The sequence below is a fragment of the Rhynchophorus ferrugineus genome, unplaced genomic scaffold (assembly GCF_030347505.1).
Source record: "Rhynchophorus ferrugineus isolate W39M unplaced genomic scaffold, kcgeb_rfMv2 rfM1, whole genome shotgun sequence".
NCBI lineage: Eukaryota > Metazoa > Arthropoda > Insecta > Coleoptera > Curculionidae > Rhynchophorus > Rhynchophorus ferrugineus.
In genome coordinates, this window is record NW_027472580.1 from 32,593,258 (window position 1) to 32,616,480 (window position 23,223).

General features: G+C 30.3%; 1 protein-coding gene across 1 annotated transcript in view; it reads left to right on the forward strand.

The window, feature by feature from the left end:
• The first annotated feature begins 14,371 nt into the window (after positions 1-14,371).
• The window catches only part of Sol1 (CUB domain-containing protein Sol1), a 1,033,997-nt gene continuing 1,025,145 nt past the window's right edge, over positions 14,372-23,223 (forward strand). Inside the window, exon 1 of the mRNA XM_076419377.1 lies at positions 14,372-14,510. The gene's annotated coding sequence lies outside the window, so the exon portion shown is untranslated. The remainder of the gene's footprint in view (positions 14,511-23,223) is intronic.

Here is a 23,223-nt window from a genome sequence, read left to right on the forward strand (position 1 = left end):
AAAAGAATATTTTAATATTAAAAATGTTCTCAATGAAATTCCACACTGTCAGTAAGAAACAAATTGTCAGTATATTGTTCAGCTGTAAATATATTCAACAAATTTTAATATACGAATAACTTAACCATTTTAAAATGAAATATTATATATAGTATATGATTTTTAAGACAATATGTGTAAAAATTTCTTATATTTATAATCAGATATTGTTAATGTGATCTTTATGAAAAAATTATATTTTTTTATTTAAAAAAGACATTTATTTTAATTCTTGGCTCATTTTTATACAATTGGAATATTCAAACTTTTTATTAGATTAGCACGTATTAGATAGGTAGAACCTAACCATCTGAAAAACTTTGCGACCATAGCTTAATATCGGCAATGTAGCAATAGTTCAAGAACAAAAATATTTTTTGATTTTTAACTTGAATCAAAAAATTCTGTAAAGGGTTACAAGAAATTTTATTTTGTATTGGTTCGTAGGTTTCCCAAACAATCAAAGTTTTTATGGTATCTAATTTTAATTGGTATCAGTATCAATATCAATATTTTCTATAATAAAAATATTTTATACAAGCAAGAAGTAAATATGGAAAAATTAATAAGTCGATTTATTTTTCCATTTCAGAAAATGTTGATAATAATAACTGGTGAATTTATCTAAAGTTAACAATTATAGAAAATTTCTACAACACGTTAATGTTAAAGACACGACAGCATGATAATTTGTATTGTTATATTAAGTGCATAGCATTTCCAATCGTAATTATGAATAAAATTCGTCCAATATTCAACATAATTATCAATATAGCTACAAAAATAATTTTACTATTCTTAACTAAACAATCGAGTCGGTGTGTTGATACTATATATGTTCCAGATAACACTAATACATATTTAAAACTATTAATTCTAAGCTGGTTCGTCATGGACTGGACAATAATCATGTATTCATCATCAGTGTTGTAGTTATTAGTATTGTTTAGTAATATTAATGTTTGTATAATGTAAAGTAGTAATTTTTTTGAAGATCACCTTCTCCCGTCAGTTTACCTTTTATGATCATCGAAATTATACTATTTTTACCCAGGTTTCAATGGAATAGTTTTCTAAGATTTAGTGGCTTCAAATTCGAGTAGTATCTACGGCTGAGGAAATGAATTACTGAAACCTGCCTTTAGTGACCATAGACTATGATAGTTCATAGCAAGTTCCGCCCTTGGTGGCCTTGGGGTGTTTTTCAAAGCTTGTTTGGAATATTTCCTAATTCTAATAGTTTATGGCTAAGGGACTATTGATTTTCTCGGCTGTTAATGACTGCATCAGTTATGAAATATGTGGATTAGAAAACAGAATACTTTTATTTTAGTTGACAACAATTTTATTTTAACGCGCAAACAAATAATCAACAGGAACCTTATAGTGGGTACAGAACTGAGCATTCGGGGTGAATTTACAGAGAATATTGAAAATGCGCATGAGCAGAACTGAATTCGGCGAACAGTCGAGCCGAACAGGTTTTAAAATTGATTCAAAGTCGTAGTGCGCAGGCACCTATCTAAATTTCATTAATTCAGCCAGACTGGGAAAAATTGGCGGGATTATGAATAACATAGGCTTTGGTTTCGACAAAATAACCATGTTTTTTCTTCTAATTGAATTATTACCACAAAGATGTTTTTGAATAATAAATATGTATTTCATATCAATTATTCATATTATTATCTATATGATTAATAATAATACATATAATTATATAAAAACCTCATTAAAAACATTTCTATTTTTCAAATAGTAATTAAATGGTGTCATAAACTATGAGTTGTTTTTCTTCTTTTTCATTGAAGCTCTTCATAGCACAAAACTTGACAGCTATGGAAAAACTATGTCACAATTGGTGAGAGAAAAGATGTTTAATAATAATCTCATATAAAATAATTATTAACGACATAAAAAATTAAATTTACTAGGGGTTGTTGGCACATTGTTTTACAATATATTATTGTACAGAGCATATATGAAAGTTGTACAAATACTAGAAATAACAATTAGAAAAAGGTTGAAAAAATACAATAACATAATATTACTACTAATTTTATATAAATCATAGAGCAATGCAAACATTTTAAAATATGTCAAATATATGGACAAGTAAAAATAACCACCCATTAACCGCGCTACAATCAAAAATTGCTTTTTTAGTTTCTTTCCAAAAATACTACCATATTTTTGACCTAAAATATAAAATAAGGCTCATCAAATGCCGTAATTTTAGAAAAGAGCCACTTACCTATATTATTCTTTAGACAGCTGTTTTTTTCACAACCGCTTGAAGATGTTACATTTTTTCCAAGATATTTCTCAAATATGTTAACAAATTTTATTTTTAGTTTATATTCTGAAAAGATACTAGCATAATATTTTCTTACAAAACGGTGGCTCTTCCATCCAAGTCATCTTGTACAGGTCAGCTTTTATATTTTTATACTACTTAACCATCTTCAATTTTCATTTCACCTTCAAAACAGCAATTAATTTTCTAGAATATAATCATATACCATGCCGTAAATACAAATCCTGTAAATACATACCTGTTTATATAATTCTTGTCTCTGTCATTGACGGATCAATTGCCTGATGACTCTATTTATACATTAGCGCTACGAGATAAAGGTAATATTCTTAAATTATGGTTTTATTATGTCTACCTCATTGTGAAATTTCTACATATACAATCTTTCCTCTTGGCGCTGAATATATTTTATAATGATTTTGGGTTATTTCATACTCATTATAGAATTGTAAATGTTTGAAATCTCAGGAATCTGTAAAATGAGTACTAAAGTTGTATACACATAAGAGTCACATATTTTTACCATAATCTACTAACAAGTTGGATATAAATAGTATTCGTATTTTCTTCCTTACCATAACATTGTTTATGTTACTGACCATACAATAATGTAACCACTGTCAATAATGAAAACCGTCAAATGATTTTAGCGACTGAATCTTTCCGACAGGAAGCCAACGCGCCACGATTTGATATGGATCATTAGAAAATAACGCGAACGGTGAGATATTCGTCGAATCTTCGGGCATAGTCTCGCGCAGACCCCAAATCGTTCGCTTCGTTCATGTCTGTACTCACCATTAGTCATCGATGTGATTATTTCTTATACATTCTCTGATGGGGGATCCATTCGCCAGTCGGCAGATTTTACAATATTCCACTAATACTTTATGAATGAAAACTAGCTTTTACACTTCTTGATACTAAGACCTTAATAGCCTAATGTAATTATAACATTTTCTAAAATACAATCAATTAAATTTTTCGATAAGTCTGCTAAGTAATGTAATATGTGACTTTTCACTTTATAAAAAATAAAAAAATTCTTAATATTTTATACGTAGTCAGACGTATCGTGACATTATTTTTGCTAGAAGCAAAAACTTCTATTACTTCTTTCAGAACTTTTTCATAGCATAAGAATCCCTTCACATGTTTTCTACAAACTGATAAAAATATCCGAACATCAATAATATTTAATAATAAAAACATATGTTTCCTGAAATAAAAACAAATTTAATATCAGTAATCCTCGAAAAGCTTCCCCGATCAAAATACATTTGGTACAAAAAATCGAAGGAAATTTATTCAAAATAAACAAACAGTCATAATAAATTTTCTTTAAAAATATATGGAAACATCCCTTATGGGTATTTTGCCTTGATTTTTTATTACGTTGATACATGACTAGCAGAATTTAATTTAGCCTGTAAGATTTTTTTTCCTCCGTCACTGGAACTGTGGTCAAACCACCTCTCATTGCCAAAATTTAAACGACACTATCAACAATTCAATGAAATACAATAAATCTCTTTTATTTTTATTAGATAGATATCATATGCCTTTTTTCTTTTTGCTATTTTGGTAACTGTTTATATATATATATATATATATATATATATATATATATATATATATATATATATATATATATATATATATATATATATATATATATATATATATATATATATATATATATATATATTTAAAAACCTTCATACAAACCATTTTGGAAAAATTTTCTGATTTAAGACAGCTCTCATAAATAAATCATGTATAAATATATATTTAGATTTCTCTTTTCTATTCTGAAAAAAATATTCTTATAATCTTTATTTATATAATATTATAATTATTAGTTGGTTAGAAAAGAATAATATATATCTTTTTTACTGAGAAAATAAACATAGATAACAAGTACCTCCACCATTACTACATGAATTTTATTATTTTGATTAAACCTCTAATTTAAATTATTATTTTACAATATTGTATAGAACTTAAAGATTATTGATGTCTAGTAGTTAACAGCAAAAATAAATTATAAACATTTTTACAATTTCAAATGATACTCTATATATTTATTATATATATGTATATTGTAGGCCAGAGGATTAATTATTTATTTCTTTACAAACAATGTATCATTACCTATTGTTGAATAAAAAATGCTTACATTTGATTAACACATTTATCATTTTCGAATTTGCTAACATTTTAAAAATTATTTTGGAATTATAAAAATATCTTTTAAAATAAATTTTTCAGATAAATACCTCCGCCATTTTATCACGAATATCTATCTTAGGTTAAACTTAATGTCAACTCATTTTCTTACATTTGTCATGAATATATTCGAATTTTCATAATCATATTTTAAAAAATAGAAATCCTGCTGTACTATTATATAGGACATATGTAATATCTAACTTCCTATCGTTGGTGTTACCAAACTTCATTAGGCCATGGCCTTTGGCTTGCTTTACATCTTAAATTGCGATGCATATACTCAAAACTCTAATGGTATGATAGGGGGCATTTCCGAAACTTCAGAATTCGCAAGTTTCGGGAATCTTCGGATTAGGCATATCTATAGGTCATTTGAGTACATGTTGGGTGCATATCAGCATTTTAGTTACATATTGAACAGCTATATATAAAATACCTTGAAGAACTAGAGAAATCTGACTCTAACCTGACATCTTTTTTGAAAGTCTAAGTGCATGCCAAGGTATCTAGCATCCTCTGATTGGGGAGTGAATGTTTCTTAATAACTGGCGGGTATGTTCTTTTACAAGGAGTAAAAGTTACATGAATTGTTACATTATAGTTTGTTTCGTTTGCTTTGTTTCGCCATGTTTTCAGCCATAGTTTTATATTATTGAGGTATGTTTGAAAGCTCTTTGATGCCGTTATTGAAGTCTATGATGTTATTGTATGTTATGTTGATATAATGGTGATGACTCTGGTCTTTAGATAATGTATGTAGGATATACAATGTTAGACCCATTTAAATGCCTTATGTAACTCCTGAATATATTAAATATAATTCTGCTTATCAAAAAAGTGGAGAAGGAGAAGCTTCGATAATTTAATCTCCAATCTAGTATGCCACACTTTATCAAAGGCCTGAGATATGTCTAGGATTGCTGGAAGGAATGGTGAAATGTCTCTGAATTAAATCTAGTATATGCACTGTTGCACTATAGTCATAGAGTAATAGAGATGCAACTTAATAGGGGACTCTGGCGCAAAGTTTTGCTTTGCCCAACATCCAGAGGGAGCCATAATGGGCCTTGAATAGTGATACTTGAATAGTAATCTCATTGGTCAATTTGAATCTCCATTATACGCAACTGTAAGAAAAATATCTTACTGTGAAGACATTTGATTGGCTTATTAGTAATGTTTGATAGTACGTAACAGCTTTCGTCATGTTTAATTGACCAATGAAATTTAAAAAAAAAACTATTTTTTTCTAAAATATATTTATTAAATTAAATTCAATTAAATATCCATATAAATATAATATTTAAAAATAAAAAAATATAAATATAATCTGTAAAAATAAATACATATAAATATATTCCATAACAATAAATATAAATTTATAATGTAAATTGATCTACAAAATATAAATATTATATACATATATTTAAAAACATAAGCAAAAATTTTGGTGCATTGCAAATCAAAATTTTCTCTTCCGTCTCTCCGTCAGTACTTTTAATATTTTATCCAAAAGATCATCATGGAATGTACAATTGAAGGATTTTAAATTAACTTTTTTTAAAACATTTGACAAATATTTTTTATATTATCGACTTGGCAAAAGTAAGACATAGCTCAAAGATCTACTGACAGTATATAAAATAATTTTGTTAGAGTCTGGGCACGAGATATTGTCTTGCCTCTATAAAATCAGTCAAATTGTGGGTCTACTGATTTATTCATAATTGTATGTAAACAAAAATCACACTTAATTTCTTTTTTTTTTAAGTTTTACTAAATAACCATAGATGTACATTACGGTACAACGTAAAACTTTGTTTGCGCTTATCTGAACATCTGGACTGAAGTTATAGAGTAAAGTAATTAACAGTAAGAATGAGCAGAAACGGGGATATTGGCTGAATGCATACAAACTCTAGCATTATTTTTTGGAGTTTGTTCAAATGTAAATTATACTTGCTTCGAACACCCTGGTTGTGCGCCTGGAACGATGGAAATAGGCACTACAAATCTAGTAAGACAGTTTACAAATTAATGGTAACAATTCTGAACAGAAATGTGACTGACTCCTTAAACTTACCTTCTATATACTTTTGATTTTGATCCATTTCCATTTATACATATTCTGGGCTCGTGGTATTATTTTCACCATCACTAAATTGTCCATAAGTACTTAAAGGAAAGTTTAAATGTATCACAAAAATGTCTCACAGGGTAACGATCATAAATCTGTTTCATGTTTAACCCAACCCGTTTAGGATTGTTAATGTTTTCTACTAACTTCTTAAAGATCGCTTCTTTAACAGAAAACGATGATGCATTTCCTCACTATCTGTGCATACGGGCACACAACACTTCCGAGAACGGGAATGCATTTCAACTGCCGATTCGTGTATACTAATAAAATAAAATAATAATTTAACGTATAAACGTCATAAAAAGCTAATCACACTATTCTCTATATAGGGCACATTGAAAATGGCGTGCAAAATAAACAAACCGTAGATCGAAATGAACCAATGAGATTCCGTCGCGGCTCTTAGCATAGCGAATTAAACAAGTAATATGTTAAAGTTAGCGACATCTACATATTGGACGTCGCTAAACATGTCGCCAAAATTTCTTATGAATTTAAATCTCTATTTCTCTATGACTATAGCTCGTGCTTATTGCGAAGCTCCAATACATGGTTCGAAATATTCTTTTATCTCTTATATTATTAAGCCTCCCTATGTATAATTTCTCGAAAATTTTGGGACATTATCAGTAATAAATTTACTTAGTCCGCTAGAGATAATATCGTCTGGTTTTGGCTACGTTATGTGAGCATGATTATTTAGTTACTTTCCAAATTATTGAAAAATAATTCATTCATAATGTTGCATTAAATATAAATATGTTAATTTAGAATATTTATAATTTTATTTTGTTCATTCTTATGGCAGGTGGAAATAGATTTTCTACAATCCGTTATTTAGACTTGTGGATGCGAAATAGCTTCAAGTGTAAGTGTGAAAAATGGCAAGTTATACTTGGTCGCTGATAAGAGATATATTATAATAACAGCGTTGCCAACATGTTAGCTTTTGGATAGGTGATTGAAATTTAGCATCCTTTGGTGATTTTTTATCCTTATACAAATGTAAATGAATTAATAATTATGTATATATAAACCCGGAAAAACATAATTGTTGCAAATCATAACATGCAGTAAACATCCGATGACTGTCACATCGCGAAAACATCGAAAATGCCCATAACAACTCCAAACGTATCGCGAAATTGTATGGAAATATTTAAACGGGATCTAGGCTTCATTGTTGAACAATTCAGATACCGGATAATTCGTGAACTGGGAACTAAATCGTCTCACAGCTGAAAATTAAAACAACATTGATTGGAACTCCAGATAATTTATAAACTATGTTCTGAATGTGAGAACAATGAACAGAATTTTTTCGTGACGGAACGTTAAATAATGTTAACAAAAAATAAATTAAAGATATGATTTTATAGCTTAACAATCGTAATCGTAATTTTCTTGTAACATATGTTTGACTGTAATAACACCAGTGCCGGCTTGGTTGGCGCTGTGGTAAAGGCGACAGGACGATTCACATACTGTTGCGATAGCCGCGGGTTCGAATCCTGCTGGGATATGGTCGTAAATTTATGTTTGTGATTATTTAATATTTGTGATTGACCTAAGCAAGAGCGTAATATCTGACAAGGAAAATGATGTCATTCCCGCCAATAACCAGGTTGGGTAAGATCGGATGTCATTCTGGAATGATTTCTAAGTTGGTCACTCGCCAGTCGGTTGGCTTAATGCCGAGGACCGTGGTTTGGAGCCCACGCTAAACCGTACGTTCTTTCCAGATAAAGCCTAGTTGGTAAAAAGCAGACTTTAAAATATTAAAAAAAAACACTAGTAGAAGTGAACGAACCACGTGACATCTAGACAGTTTTTTGAACCCTATTTCAGTGTTAAAATTACCCTACTTAATTATTCAGAAAAAATATGCGATATTAAACATGTACATTATCAATTGTACCGATAAAGGATTTTAGGGCCGCTATTTTTGTTTCGGAAATATTCCACAATAAATCATAATCTATTAAGTCGGCGGAAATAACCCATCAACATTAAATTTCCATAAATTACCAAATTAGGAGACGTTGAATAATGGACAATGTATTACTGCTAATATATCGCCCAAAATGTCCCCCGTAACATATCATGAATTACGTTAAATATTGCATATGTACCCTTTGATTTATAAATAATGATATATCACAAGCAATATTGAATATTTAAATTTTTATTTAATTCGAATCTGTACCGCATATGTACATATTAGGTATGGTAATTTCTTAATATTTTTTAAAATATCGTTTAAGTCTCCCTTTTACCAAATAAGGTTGATCTGAACTGGATATATTACTGAATGTGGATTCCGGACAGCAATCTGGCGAGTTATCAATTAATAGGCCACCTGAGAAGAACTTGGTTAATTGATATGATACGGATTGATTTTTAATTCTTGGATTACAATTTTTGTCGATGAGCAATTGAAAAGTTCCCGGCCTGACACATAGATGGCGCTACTTGAATTAAATCAATATATTTTTTAGTTAACCTTAACCTTAAGTTTGTGAATTATAGCATTTTGAGTGAAGCAAAGTTCTGTTAGTGTTTTTGTTAGTACTTTTGTTGCTGCAAAAAACTGCATATAAAGGAATTTCGCGTGTTGCTAAAAATATTGCTTTTTGAAGGAAAAAAATACAGTTGAAGCAAAAACTTGGCTTGATGCCCAGTTTCCGGACAGTGCCCCAGGAAAATCAACCATCAAGGATTGGTATGTTAAGTTTAGACCTGGTGAAATGAGCACCGAAGACGAACGCAGTGGGCGCCCAAAAGAGGTGCTACCGACAAAAATATTTAAAAAATCCAGAAAATGATATTGAATTACCGTATATTGAAACTGAATGAAATAGTAGACACTCTAAAGATATCAACTGAAGGAGTAGATCATAAGTTCCGTGCAAAGTGGGTGCCACGCGAGTTCACTTTTGACCAAAAACAACTACGAGTTGATGATTCGGAGCAGTGTTTGAAGATGATCAAGCGTAACAAATCCGAGTTTTGCGTCGATATGTGACAATGGATAAAACATGGCTCCATCATTTCACTTCGAAGTCTAATCGATAGTCATTCGAGTGGACTGCACATGATGAACCCGCTCCAAAGCGCGCGAAAACACAACAGTCGTCTGGCAGGGTTATGGTGTTTGTATTTTGGGATGCGCATGGAATAATTTTCATTGACTACCTTGAAATAGCAAGGACCATCAACAGTGACTATTACAGCGTTAATGGACCGTTGAAGGATGAAATAAAGGTATCACCGATGAAGGGAATTATGTTGAATAAAAAAACTAATTTTGCCATAAAAATGTTTTCTACTGTGGTTTAAATACAACTTAATTATTCATTATTAAACTTATTTGGATTACTATTATCAAAACAAAATAAATAGAACAGATACTTGACAGTCGTAAAATATGCTATTATTTTTACGGCTACCTCTAAATTCACCATACTGCTGAGAGATGATTGATTTTGATGGAATAGTGAAGTTACTGGCATGGTATATTAAGTAAATTTAAATAATGTCAATAAAATAATAAAATAATGACGATAAATAAACAATAAGGAGTTTTTAGACTTAAATGCTAAAAGGCAAGAATGCAAAATTCGGTAAGCCAAAGCATCCCGGGCAAACTTGGGAAACAGGCTGGATAAAACCAAATGTCCTCTGGAATTATTTCTAAATTGGTCACTCGCCAGTCTGACTCTAGAGACTCTAAAATATAATAAAAAAGTCGGTTATTTTAAAAACGAGCTTTCCGAATTAAGCTAATTTTTGTCTTAGGTTTATGAATTTACATATATTAATAGAGGTGTCAAAATTGAAAGTGTAAACCAACATGCTAGGACATATATTCTGAAAGAATATTTATTTGTTATTGTGTTTGCTATTGTTTTTGAAATATAGTATTAGCAAACATAATTGCAGATATCGAGCCGGTAAGTGGTGATGATCCTATTTGACATATCTGTGGATTGAATATCTTGAACGAATTCCTCACAGATGGAAGACATAGTAAATAGTTCCAAAACATACACGGTTCAAAATCTGAGAAATGGAAAAGTGAAATTGTTCGAGGTCAGAGAAGATACGACCAACCGCCAACTGTGGTAACTGTAGTGAAAACTTTCGAAGACTTGCGATACCAAGAGAAACATATAGGTTGCAGACATTCTCCGCGAGCGCCAGCTATGGACTAATGATGATGATGTTCACTTGTTTTCAGAAGGAAGATGGCAGTTATGTGCCATCCAGTGGACAGCACGATGAACATTTTGCATTAATTATTTGAATGTCTTTGTATATATATATATCGGTATTTGAATCTATAAGACTTTTCTAATACTTTTTCTGCTTCAAATAAGGTCAGATCTATGCGAAGATATCATTTAAAATTGAACAATATAAAGTCATGATGGCGTAGCAAGCAGCGGTGGATATTCGAACGAATATTAAATATATTCAATAGATAAAATAAGACCTCAAAAAAGTAATTTCGTTAATTTCATAATACATATAATGTTGAAACGGAATAATACAAAGATACAACGTGGCGTGGTGGAATTAAGTAACAGGAACATTTTTTCGAGAAATATGCGGCCTGCTCCAAATTCTATTATCCACCTAAAACAAAAAAATGGTTATATTACGTTTTCTGTATGTCAGTTCATTGAGAATTTTTGTCTACCTTAAATGTTTTCTGATATCTGTGTAGATTTTCTTATAATTTGTTTAGCAAAAATCGACCTTAAATTGTTTATTACAAGCATAATTTTCTATCAATCAATTGGTCTATCTATTTAATTATAGCTAGACTAATCATCAATTCCTAGTACAAAACGCATCTACATGTTTAAACAATTTTTTGATAAAAAATATCTATATTGCTCAGCAATATTAACGAAATATTTACCATTGAATACCATTTTGACACTATTGAGATGTTCACATTTTCATCGCTATTCTGGATCTGTATCTGATTCTGCCGAGTTTTTTCATCAGTCAGTGTAACACAGAGTAGACATGATACTGCTTGCTCTGTTTTTATCGCCAGTCTAATATTTATGACGGCCTATGTCCTCTGTGAGCACAGAAAACTTATACCGATAGAAACTAGTGACAAGTCTATATTATAACTTTTCAAATGCTTCATTATACACTTTCATTTCAAATTCCATGAGTTATCATCTCTCCTAAAACTAAGCAACTAAAAAAATTAAAAAAACAAAATAAATAAAAATAATACAAGCTATTATTACATTATTATTATAAAGACGGTATATTGGTAATGTTCATGTTTTAAGTTAGGCTTCAGCAACACTGGTTAATGTGGGGTAGTGAATGCTTTGATTTGAGCAACATGAGCAAATGAGAAATTAAAAAGATTTTAATATACTATTAATACCTAGTATTATTAATATATTAATACTAGTCGTTGGCGACCAATTTACAATTTTTCTCTACAGCAACTTAATTAAGGTACTTATCCAGGAAGGCCCTGGTCGTTACCTAACCTCTAAACAAATAAAGTAAAGGTTAGCAGCACTTTTCAGGGCACAACACACTTTATTACACAACTACATAAGATCACACTGTTTGATTATCTTGAGTCTGCGACCTAGTTCAGTGTTATCCAAGAGTTGCATCACTTCAGTGTTTACATGGGAGTGGAGTCTTTCCTCATGTCTTGTTGCAAATTAAGTAACTTTTCTTGTAGTATCTGAAGGCATCCGCAATACTTCGCAGCATATTATTCTTTAATCCTCCAAATAACAATACTTTTTTTGTATTTTATTTCGAGTTCTTTTCTTTCCTTTTTGATACTCTCTTTCCAACGAGATCTTGCGTTAATATTCATGATACCCAGCATTTCGTATATGCACATATTTACTCTCGTCGACTTTTATTCTCAATGTCTGGGCCCACTTATTTATATTATTACTTGCGCATTGCAGTTTTCTGGCTATTTCTTCGCTATTGTCTCCAATAGCAAGTATCGCAGGGTCCGCAGAAAATATAACTATTTGTTAACATGTCACATTACAGAGTATGTAAAGAAAAAAACCCAAAACATTGCCTTGAGGTACACCTGCTTCTGTTTCCTTCATTATGAAGTAATCTTCTTGTTGTTTAACTCTAAAATTCTTGGCCGTGATATAATAACATTTTAAGAGTCTTTACACAAACCCTTTATACCAATATATGTCGTTAATTGTTGAATGTTTGCTTATTAAATCAAAATCAAAAACAAAATGATCTCCGCAGAAGTCCCGCAAAATACTCCACTAGCCTCTGCCCTGTTCAGCCTTTATATGGCTGATTTCCCACTCCACAAACATTCGCACAGAGCAATTTATGCAGAAGATATGCCTTTCTTCACCACTGGTTACAGTCCCGAAGCCATCCGCAACAGAATTCAAGTCAAATTGAATCACACGATTGTGTAAGTAAGAAGGCTCCAGGGGGTATTATACCTCGATATCCAGTTCGAACGTAGGTCTCAAGGGTCAGCCTAAATTCAGCATGCTATATGCAAAGGCAGTGGGATGTAGAGCCTACGAACTCCCCATCTTCCAGGAAGCTACTTTGTATAAGATATTAGTCAGTTCAGTCTGACTCTACAGAGCACAGATGTGGTACGGGTACGTCTCTGAGAGACAACCTGCACTACTCCAAATGCACCAATCCAAAAAACTCCGTTGCCCAATGCCCCATGGATTATGAGGAACGTGAACACACGCCTCGAATCAAACAAAGCGTTCGTGAAAAGTTTCACGAACATATTCAGTGTAAGGTTCTCCTAGGCGCCCTAGAATATAACAACAATCTGATCAAATCTCTACCCATCCACAAACCCCGGTAGCTAAACCAACTACGACAATCCCAGTCGTAACCCAGGGTCTCTGTCACCCGCAAAACCCTTCTCTATCCTGAATCCGAAGCGACATCAGCAAAAGACCATGTGGTTCTAGCTGGTCAATCTAGAATAAGAAAGAAAATGAGAGAGTAATGGTGTTGGTTCGAAACCCACAAAAAAAATTTAATTATATAGATATACTTTCTGGAATTAGAATAGATAAAAATTTAACGAATGGATGGAAAATATTTGAGTTTTTTACAAAAAACTCACTGAAAATATGAAAAAAAAAACTTTGAAATTGTCACGGTACTTGTGGTATAATAAAAGTACTTTAACTCTATTCTAGATTGATGATTCACGTAATTGGTGCAAACACTTTCCGTTGTGTAGTAAACAATCCGGGTTGGAATCACGAACGGCAATATCTAACAAGAAAAAAGAATGACACGAAAAGTGGAAAATGGTAAATGTGTTTTTAATTATATGTCAACATTTTTCAGGCGAGAAAAGAGACGTGCACATTTATCATTCACGCCAGAGGACGCATTCCAGTTCCTCCAAGATTGAGAGACCATGGCGAAACAAGTTTAGGCAGGCGCGCGAACAGGGCACGTCCACCGAAAAGCCGGTGAGCGTCTGGACGCGTCCGTTAGTCAGCCGATAAACGCGGGATCTGCCGCCAGGGATCCAGACCGGTGTCTTCGCGCCTGGACTCGCACGCGTATCCTATCGCGCCGTGCTCATCGCCGACGATATTTCCATGAATTGTTTGTATTCGGTTTTTCGCCGATTATAATATTGGATTTGTTTGAGTGGTTTGAGAATTAGACGGTTTGTGTTTTGGTGGTGAATTAATCGTGTTAAACGTTTTTCGGTTAGCCGCTTCGATTTGTTGGATACTGCTCAAGGTATGCATGTTATTTTAACGTACGATTTTAAGATGCATTTATTTGATTAAAGTTATTTAAAAAAACAATAAAATTAAAAAAATTAGGAATAAAACATTATAAAATTAACCATTACATTTAATGTTAATTAAATAAATCACTACCTATATTTTAATAATATTATATGTTTTAAATGATATATTATTTATAGCACCAAAGATTTTGAAAAAAAGTAGTCTTTTTGTTTTTGATAGATTATATATTTTTAAGTTTTAACTTAACTTAACATGCATAAAAATAAGAGTAATAAGAAGTGTATAACAAGAAATGCATTGTTTCTAAATATATATTACTCTGATCAAATATTATGGTAGAGCATTAAAAATTTGGATTTTGTATTCTCTAAAATATGGAAAAAAATTTCTAAAATATATTTTTGAATTAAAAGATATTTTTAGTGAAACAGTTTTGTTCAATATATAGGTAATATCGGAGCTGGGCAAAATATTAAAAATAATATAAAAATTACAAAATACTATCTCGCATATATTCAAATTACGATATTCTGCATATCTTTAATAGTTTATTTAAAATATAAAATAAAAAATGCAGTCAGGCATAGAAGAATATAGAAGTCACCTAGCTCAGCTTATTAATCATTCAAAACATACTTTCTTTTCATAAAGACTGTGTCATGAACAAATATATTCAAACAGACTCTTCTTGGGGAATTAATAAGATCTGTTAAAAATACAATCTTTCTATATGTCGTAAAGAACATAAACTTGTCTTATATTGAATGGAGACATTTCTTATATTTGAACAGCGTTCAAGGTACATTGCTTTGATTAGAAAGATCTCAATTAAAATTCAGATGAATGCATAAACTATTATTAATAAATATAAATAGTAAAATTGATGATTATATTTAATTTCACTACGTATATTATAATAAAATTATGTTTTAAATTATATAATATTTAAAGCAATAAAGATTATGAAAAAAGTGGTCTTTTTTTATTTGATAGATTACATATTTCGAGTATTAACTTTAAAATGTGTGTTATCATTAATGTCGTTTTCAGTTAATGATCTTTTGTATGCTAATTTTTTATTTCAATCATATTGTTATTATATTGTAATATTATGTCATTTTTATTATATTATTGTTGTCATATTGAATTTCAATATATTTTCAAAATTAATGACAAATTAATGACATTTATTTTACAAGATACTATACATATAATTAATACAACAAACAGTTATTGAAAACCTGATTTAAAATATTTTTTTAGAAAACTCGGTAATAAAATGGGAATTTTAAATAAATATTACTCTGAGTAAACCTTATGATACAGCATTAACAATTTGGATCAGATGTTTTCTAGCACATTTTCTAAAACTGAAGATATTTTAACCATCTTAAAAGTGAAACAGTCTTGCCTAGTATATAGGTATTATCAGAGCTGGGTAAAATATATAAAATAAAATAAAAATTGTAAAATACTATCTCGCATATATTCAATTTGCGATATACTGCATATTTTTAAATTGTGAATTTAATATATAAAACTTAAAATACAGTCAGGTGGTAAATAGAATAGAATAGAAATGACCTAGATCAGCTTATTAATAAATAATTCAAGAAATAATTTCATTTCATGAAGACTATTTCATGAACGCATATTTTTCAATATATGTTGTATATCATGTAATAATTAAACCATCATAGATTTTTTAAAAAATAATTTTTTTTGGTGAGTTATCGATTATATTTCTTTGATTTTTCACCTTTTTAATGTAGGATATCTTTAAAATGAAACATTTGATATCAACTATACTTGATTTATTGACCAATAGATCGATTCTCCATTTTATATTTATATAGCGTTCAAGGATGGTAAATCTATTGTTTTTATCGTTTAGGAAGCTGATTAACTCTAGCTATATATTATCTTCTTTATTGGTACTTCTACTTCAGATATTCTCAAGCATCATTTAATATTGTTTTTAAATTTGCATCTAAAGCATGCATTTTAAAATTCTAAATCATTCGCTTCTTATATGTTGTGATGCTTTCTGACAAATAATGCACTTTGTAATTAGGACGGTAGCATGACCATCAATATAACTCCACTTATTTCAGGTGATTGTTTAAAAAACTTCAAATTAAAAACTAATCAAATCTTATTTCTCCCCTTTGGCGATGCAATAACAGTAAAATGCCTCAATTTGCAATCCTGCATTCGCTCTTATTTGGCCCTAACAAATATTGACATAGGCAGAAGTTTGCCATAGTAACAATTATTGTCCTCAATATAATTAATCTAAAGCTGTAGTATGTATTCATTGGTTTCATTATTTGAATTATTTCTTCTAAATATTCTAATTCTATGGCCGAGAAAATGTTACTATTGTACAACTTATTAAATAAGTCATTTTATTTTAATATTCTTATAAGTTACCCTATAGAGTTGCAAAGAGAGTTCGATCCTGTGACATGGGAATATAGTGATAACATAATTATATTCGATACAGTATTTTATGATTTCATCCGATTAAAAAAAAAATCGTTTAACAACAAAATACCGCCCAACGCATCAGGTATTTGAAATACCAATTAAAAATTATATTTTTAAGAAATAATTGAATCGAAAATTTCAAATATGTATTTGTATTTCAATTATCTATTCTAATTATAAGTAATACTGCCCAACCCTGGGTAACATTCAGTTATTAGTTATTTCCAAAATGGAAAAATATCTAATTATTTTTTTAATTGATCTTGGTTTTCGTCCCTCATTATTCTCATTCTGATGACCTTTATAGAAATAATCTAATTAATTGTTAATATTCCCAAGATTTTTGGTAGAAATTTTCTATAATTAAACAAAATTTTTCATAGACTCAATATGCGTTAAGCTAATAATGACAAATACGGATTATAATATATGTAAAGGTTACCTGTTAATCATGCTGGCTTTTATTATTCACATACACAATATATTTTTATACTAATGAGGTACTATGGTTTGTATGTAAAGTATCGCCCTTTATGTCCAATATTTTATTTCAATATATATTTTAGTTCTACAAACTACGTTACTATTTTCTTATAAATATTTATTATAAGTAGGTTGATTTAAGTTTATTCCAATTGAAGTTATATGTATCAAATTTTATGATAAATATATCAAGTTTTAAAAATCAAATTTTTCATCGCTTGCTTTAGCCATAATATGGAGTTTTATAAGATTTTTCAAGAAGTACTATAGCTTGAAATATATAACAAATACTATTTATAAGTTATTGTCTATAAAATAAACTTCAATGCACATATTGCAATTATAATATATATATATATATATATATATATATATATATATATATATATATATATATATATATATATATATATATATATATGAAATAATATATTTTGAAAGTGGCCACTAAGGAACTATGACTACGAATATGATTTTCGTTGGATATTCTTCGCAAAAGACACTAAATCTGATGTATGTAAGGGACATTGTAATGGTTTTAATCAATAAATTTCAGAGTAGTTGTTTGGGCTGCGTGGAGAATGCGGCGTCACAATGAAAACTTTTAACTTAGCTTAAAATTTTTGCATATATCTGAGCTATAGAGAAATATCACTCTTTAGACTTCATCCTGTTGACTGGAGGAAAGGACGCGAGAGATTTTTAATACATTTTAAAGTGGTAGTAACATGTATTTTTTATTCACTCTTAACCTAGCCTAATGCTTCAGGAAAAATGTGGCTCTCATTGGATAGATTATTATTAATAAACTGAGTTGTATAAGCGCTAATTGAATCGTTGCTAGCATTTTCTGAAAATTATTTTAATGATCAGCTTCTGGGCATTGATTTAAATGTTTCCTACTAGTTACTGTGGAATCTCGTATACCAAAGTAATATGCAAGGATTCTTAAAAATCTATATATTAATAGTTTTAATGAAATCTTACTATTAATGTGATAGTCGTTGAGTAGATTGGAGTGTCATATACATTCTCACTGCATTGTATAAAAATTATATAAAATTATTATTAAAATTAAGTAAAATTTGGTCCCATTACTTCAATAATAATATCGATCAAAATAAAAATGATTTGAATATATGCAGATACCTAATAAAATCACTGTTAAAGCCTGTTCATGTAAGTTTCAGGTACTTGATATATTCATGCTTACGGATGTCTTACAGTCATGTCTTAGGAAGTTGAAATATTACTTGGTTTATATCTTCAAGGGCGCTTTCAACTGATATCTTATTATTTCTTTCTTCCTTCTTTTTGGTTTATGGATATCTGATTCTCTTTTGTGGAAATGTGGTGAGTATAATATGCTGTCAAATCTTCTCTCAAATGATACCAAAACATTATTGCTTTGTTATTCGGTATTATTAAAGGTTGAAAAATGTATTTGGTTTTATATATCCAAATTCAAACTGAAAGAGACAGCGCTGGTTTACTGTCCATTGTAATTGGCGTCTTTAAGTCGAATGTTGAAAAAAATACTCTAGAAAAGTACAAGTGGAATAAATAAATTGAGTTAACAACATAACATGGCTTATCTAGATGTTTTAAAGGAAAACTCACATGGAATTGCTGAAAATGTAAGTCCTGGATTTCTTGACGTCTGACTGATATAACATTTTACAATTTTCCTCTACATTGTTGGAAAGATACGAGTAAATCACTTGACACCAGTATAATACATTTTTCTCAAAATAGAAAACGATCCTTTGAATTTCACGCTTCATGGCAAGATTTAACGATAAATTCATACAGATTTTATGGTTTATGAGCCCCGGAGGCGAAATATACATTTGATTTAAGATATGACCTCGAGATGGAAATGTTTCATTCACTTCGAATGTGTTTAGTACGTGTCAGAATTGAAATGGCAGGCCGTATAATTTAGACCTAATTTTCCTCAACCGTATTTACATGGCAAAAGAATTCGGTAGGGTTGGTTTTATAATAGAGATTATAAAGGCAAGACAGATCGTTTAATTTTATGTGTTATGTAAAGCCTTGGTAGATATTTGGGGTGGGAGATCCTTTCAAACTATTCAAACTGCATTAATTTCTCAGTAGTTACGTGCTGGCAAATTTCAATTCACCTTTTCTTGAAGTAGTGATCTACTCAGGATATGTTGTATGATAGGCTGAGAGACGGACTTCTCTGTATGGATAAACATCACTGTATAGTAGCGAGAGTGAAAAGAAACCAAAAGATTTATTCATTATATGATGATTTATGACATTTTACTTATAGTACTTAGTACAATACTTAATACCAGCAGTCACATCTTGAATGATGCTATTTTTTTTGTGTGCTAAAGCAAACGCTTTATGCTTTACACACAGCATTTAGCTTAGTACCTACATAAATCTATTTATCTCTTTACAATTTTATTTTTACTACTACCAACTGATTACTTTGAAGTCGGCTCCAAGCCCGAACAATACAAAAATAATAATATAATTTTTTGACGTCTGCAAAATCTAAAATTACCAACAAAACTAATTAAAATTAAAATAATTGTTTGGATTCGGCACCGACTTGAAATAGTACATATAGCAGAATATAAAATATATGTAGTAGCAAGGTTAAATAAGCTTTTTGTTTAATTTTTGTTTAGTTATTACAACGATTATTATGTACATATTTTATATTAATTTTTTTTGTGTTAAAAATCTAAGTTTGATTATTTTTTAATTTTTAGTGAGTTCCTTAATTTTTTTTGAAGGCGGTTCAATTTTTTTGTTAAAAATAATTTATAATATATATTGAAAGCTAGCCCTACAGAAGTGGAATACAACCAGGAAGAATATGTTGTGGGAGATTAAAAAGTGTTTTCCCAGAATGTAAATATATTTGAATGAATTATTGATTGAATGCGGCAAAATTAGATGTCATTTGGGTATTGGCAAGAATTTGGAGGAACACCAACAAATATTGAAAATCTACAAATAGTATCTTGAGGGCGAAATATTTTTATACAAAAATATAGCTAATCAAAATCTACGTTAGTCTCTGCTCCTAGTTATATTAATTATTTTATTTATTAATATATATGAGGGCCCTATAGCTGTTTTGTACTCAGAATACAGTTTAAAAACAAAAAAGCAAGAAACGTATGGATGATCGATGTGATATTTGAAAGAAAAGGTCATCACAATATTGGAACGTTTTTAATTTTGTCTGTTGCCTATCTAAATGTATCTCAGAAAGATACCATCTTTCATAACATAGTTTAATTGCAGATTACAGATCATTTTAAATATAATGTAACTTCACTGTGTGTAGTCCGATATTAGTATGCTCTTATTCATAGATAAGAGAGGAGATCAATACTCATATTCCTTTTTAACGTTTCGTTTCTTTAATCAAGTAAATAGTCAAGGAAATTGTAATGGTAAGTAAGAATATAATAACGAATATATTTATTAATAAAAATGTGAACAAATTTAAAAGTATTAAAATATTATCACAAAGTCTTTTTACTGTAACATTTTTATATTTTTAACATACATTTTTTTAGATAAATGATCCATGCGAATGACGTCCTTCGTATATAGGATTAAATTATTTAAACATATTTGTGAGAATATCATTATTCTTTTGTTAGTATGTAATCGATAATATAAATGATAATAATGCATACGGAATATGAGATGTGAAAAACAAGCAGCTTTGAAGCAGCTAAACCAGTAGGGAGAAATTCGTGACTTAACCATCCGGTCACTGACAAAACTTTCACCATTCGTTCAATTACCTATAGCGTGGCAGATATGCAAGTCATTAGTGTACTGAATAAAAAAAATCTGTGTAAACTGGCTATGTGGCATATGAAATAGCTGTAGGGACACAGTTTATAGTCCTCATAGAAATAACAACAGCCGATGATGAAGATAAAGAAAGTGAAGTTGGAGAGGATGAGGATGAAGAAACTGAAGTAGAAGCGACGGCGTCTGGAATGACAGCAAAATATGGTACTCAGTGGGCTGCGACTTCACCAAGTGAACGTCAAGCTGGGAGGCGTAATATTGTTCGAGAGAGATGTGGACCTAATAGGAACACCAACATGCCGTGAAGTCTAGATACGTTCAGATTATTTTTCACATCAGAAATGGCTGATATTATTATACGCCATACTAATAAAAACATAATTTCAACATATGCAGATTATAATGAAAAAAATCCAGAGAAAAACAATTTGAGTGGAAAAATCTCGAGCTGCAGGAATTTTATGAATTCCTGGCTACTTTTATAACTGCTGGCGCTAATAACTCCAATACTGACAATGCAAGGGAAATGGGGCAGCCGTAGTCATATCTATCATACCGTCCAGCAATGAATATCAAGCGTTTCTGGAATATTATTCGTTTTATTCGATTTGATGATGCCAATACTCGAGCTCAGCGCTTGGAGAATGATAAAGCTGCTCCAATGCGAGACATTTGGACAATGTTGAGTACTAATTTAGCAAAACATTATAAGCCAACAGAATACCTGACGAGCAACTCTATCCATATCGAGGTCGAACTAGATTCACTTAGTATATTCCGTCAAAGCCAGCTAAATATGGAATTAAAGTAAGGTGGATATGCGATGCTGAAATTTCGTATCCACTTACTGGACAGCTTTACACTGGAAAATCGAAAGATGGTTGTGAGAAAAACGTTGGTGAAAGAGTTGTCAAAGACTTGGTGGCACCGTATAGAGGATCCGGTAGAAACATTACAATGGATAATTTCTTCACTACTCTTCAACTGGCAAAATTTGTACTATCTTGGAAATTGACAATTGTTGGCACCTTGAAGAAAAATAAAGCATACATTCCACCACCAATGGTTGTATCAAAAACGCGAGAAGAATTATCCTCTGTGTTTGGCTTTGATGAAAAAGTTACCCTATGTAGTTATGTGCCAAAAAAAAACAAGGTAGTAATTATGCTATCATTAATGCATCATGAAGCTAAAAGTAGTGATGGTGCAAAGAAGAAACCTGAAATTATTGAGTTTTATAACTGATCTAAAGTTGGAGTAGACACGATGGATAAAATGCTTGGTACATATACTACAAAAAGATCAACTCAAAGGTGGCCTCTAGCATTTTTTTAAAATATTCTCGATATTGCCTGCCTTGCATAATATATTCTGTATTATAAGAATAACAAAACGATTGTTGAAAAATCATATGAACGACGAATAATGCACAAATTTTGAGGCACTTCTCAATTAAAGTGGCGATTGTATCTCTTCTTGGTCGAACTATCAATCCGAATGCGCATCAGCGGACATCATCTGTATAAATGATAACTCAGACGCAGCTCAATTCAACTGGGAGGAAAAAGATTACTGGTGTATACTATAAATGTCTCCAAAGTGAATTTAAAAAACGTCGCTAAACTAGAAAAATATGTTTGGTATGTAAGAACCCTATTCGTGACGAACACTGTGTTACAACCACGACATGTGAAGGATGTACGAGATAATTTAATGTACTTCAATTTTTGTATGGCACTGTATAATAATAAATAAAATGTAATGTAAATAAATAAATAGTAAGAGAATGGAAAACGATATTAATAAAATAAAATAAAACGGAGTTATGTATTTCTGACTTACTATTTTTGTTTTGTGTATAATAAGAATTATTGTTTAATTATTGTTTAAATAAAAAAAAATTACAA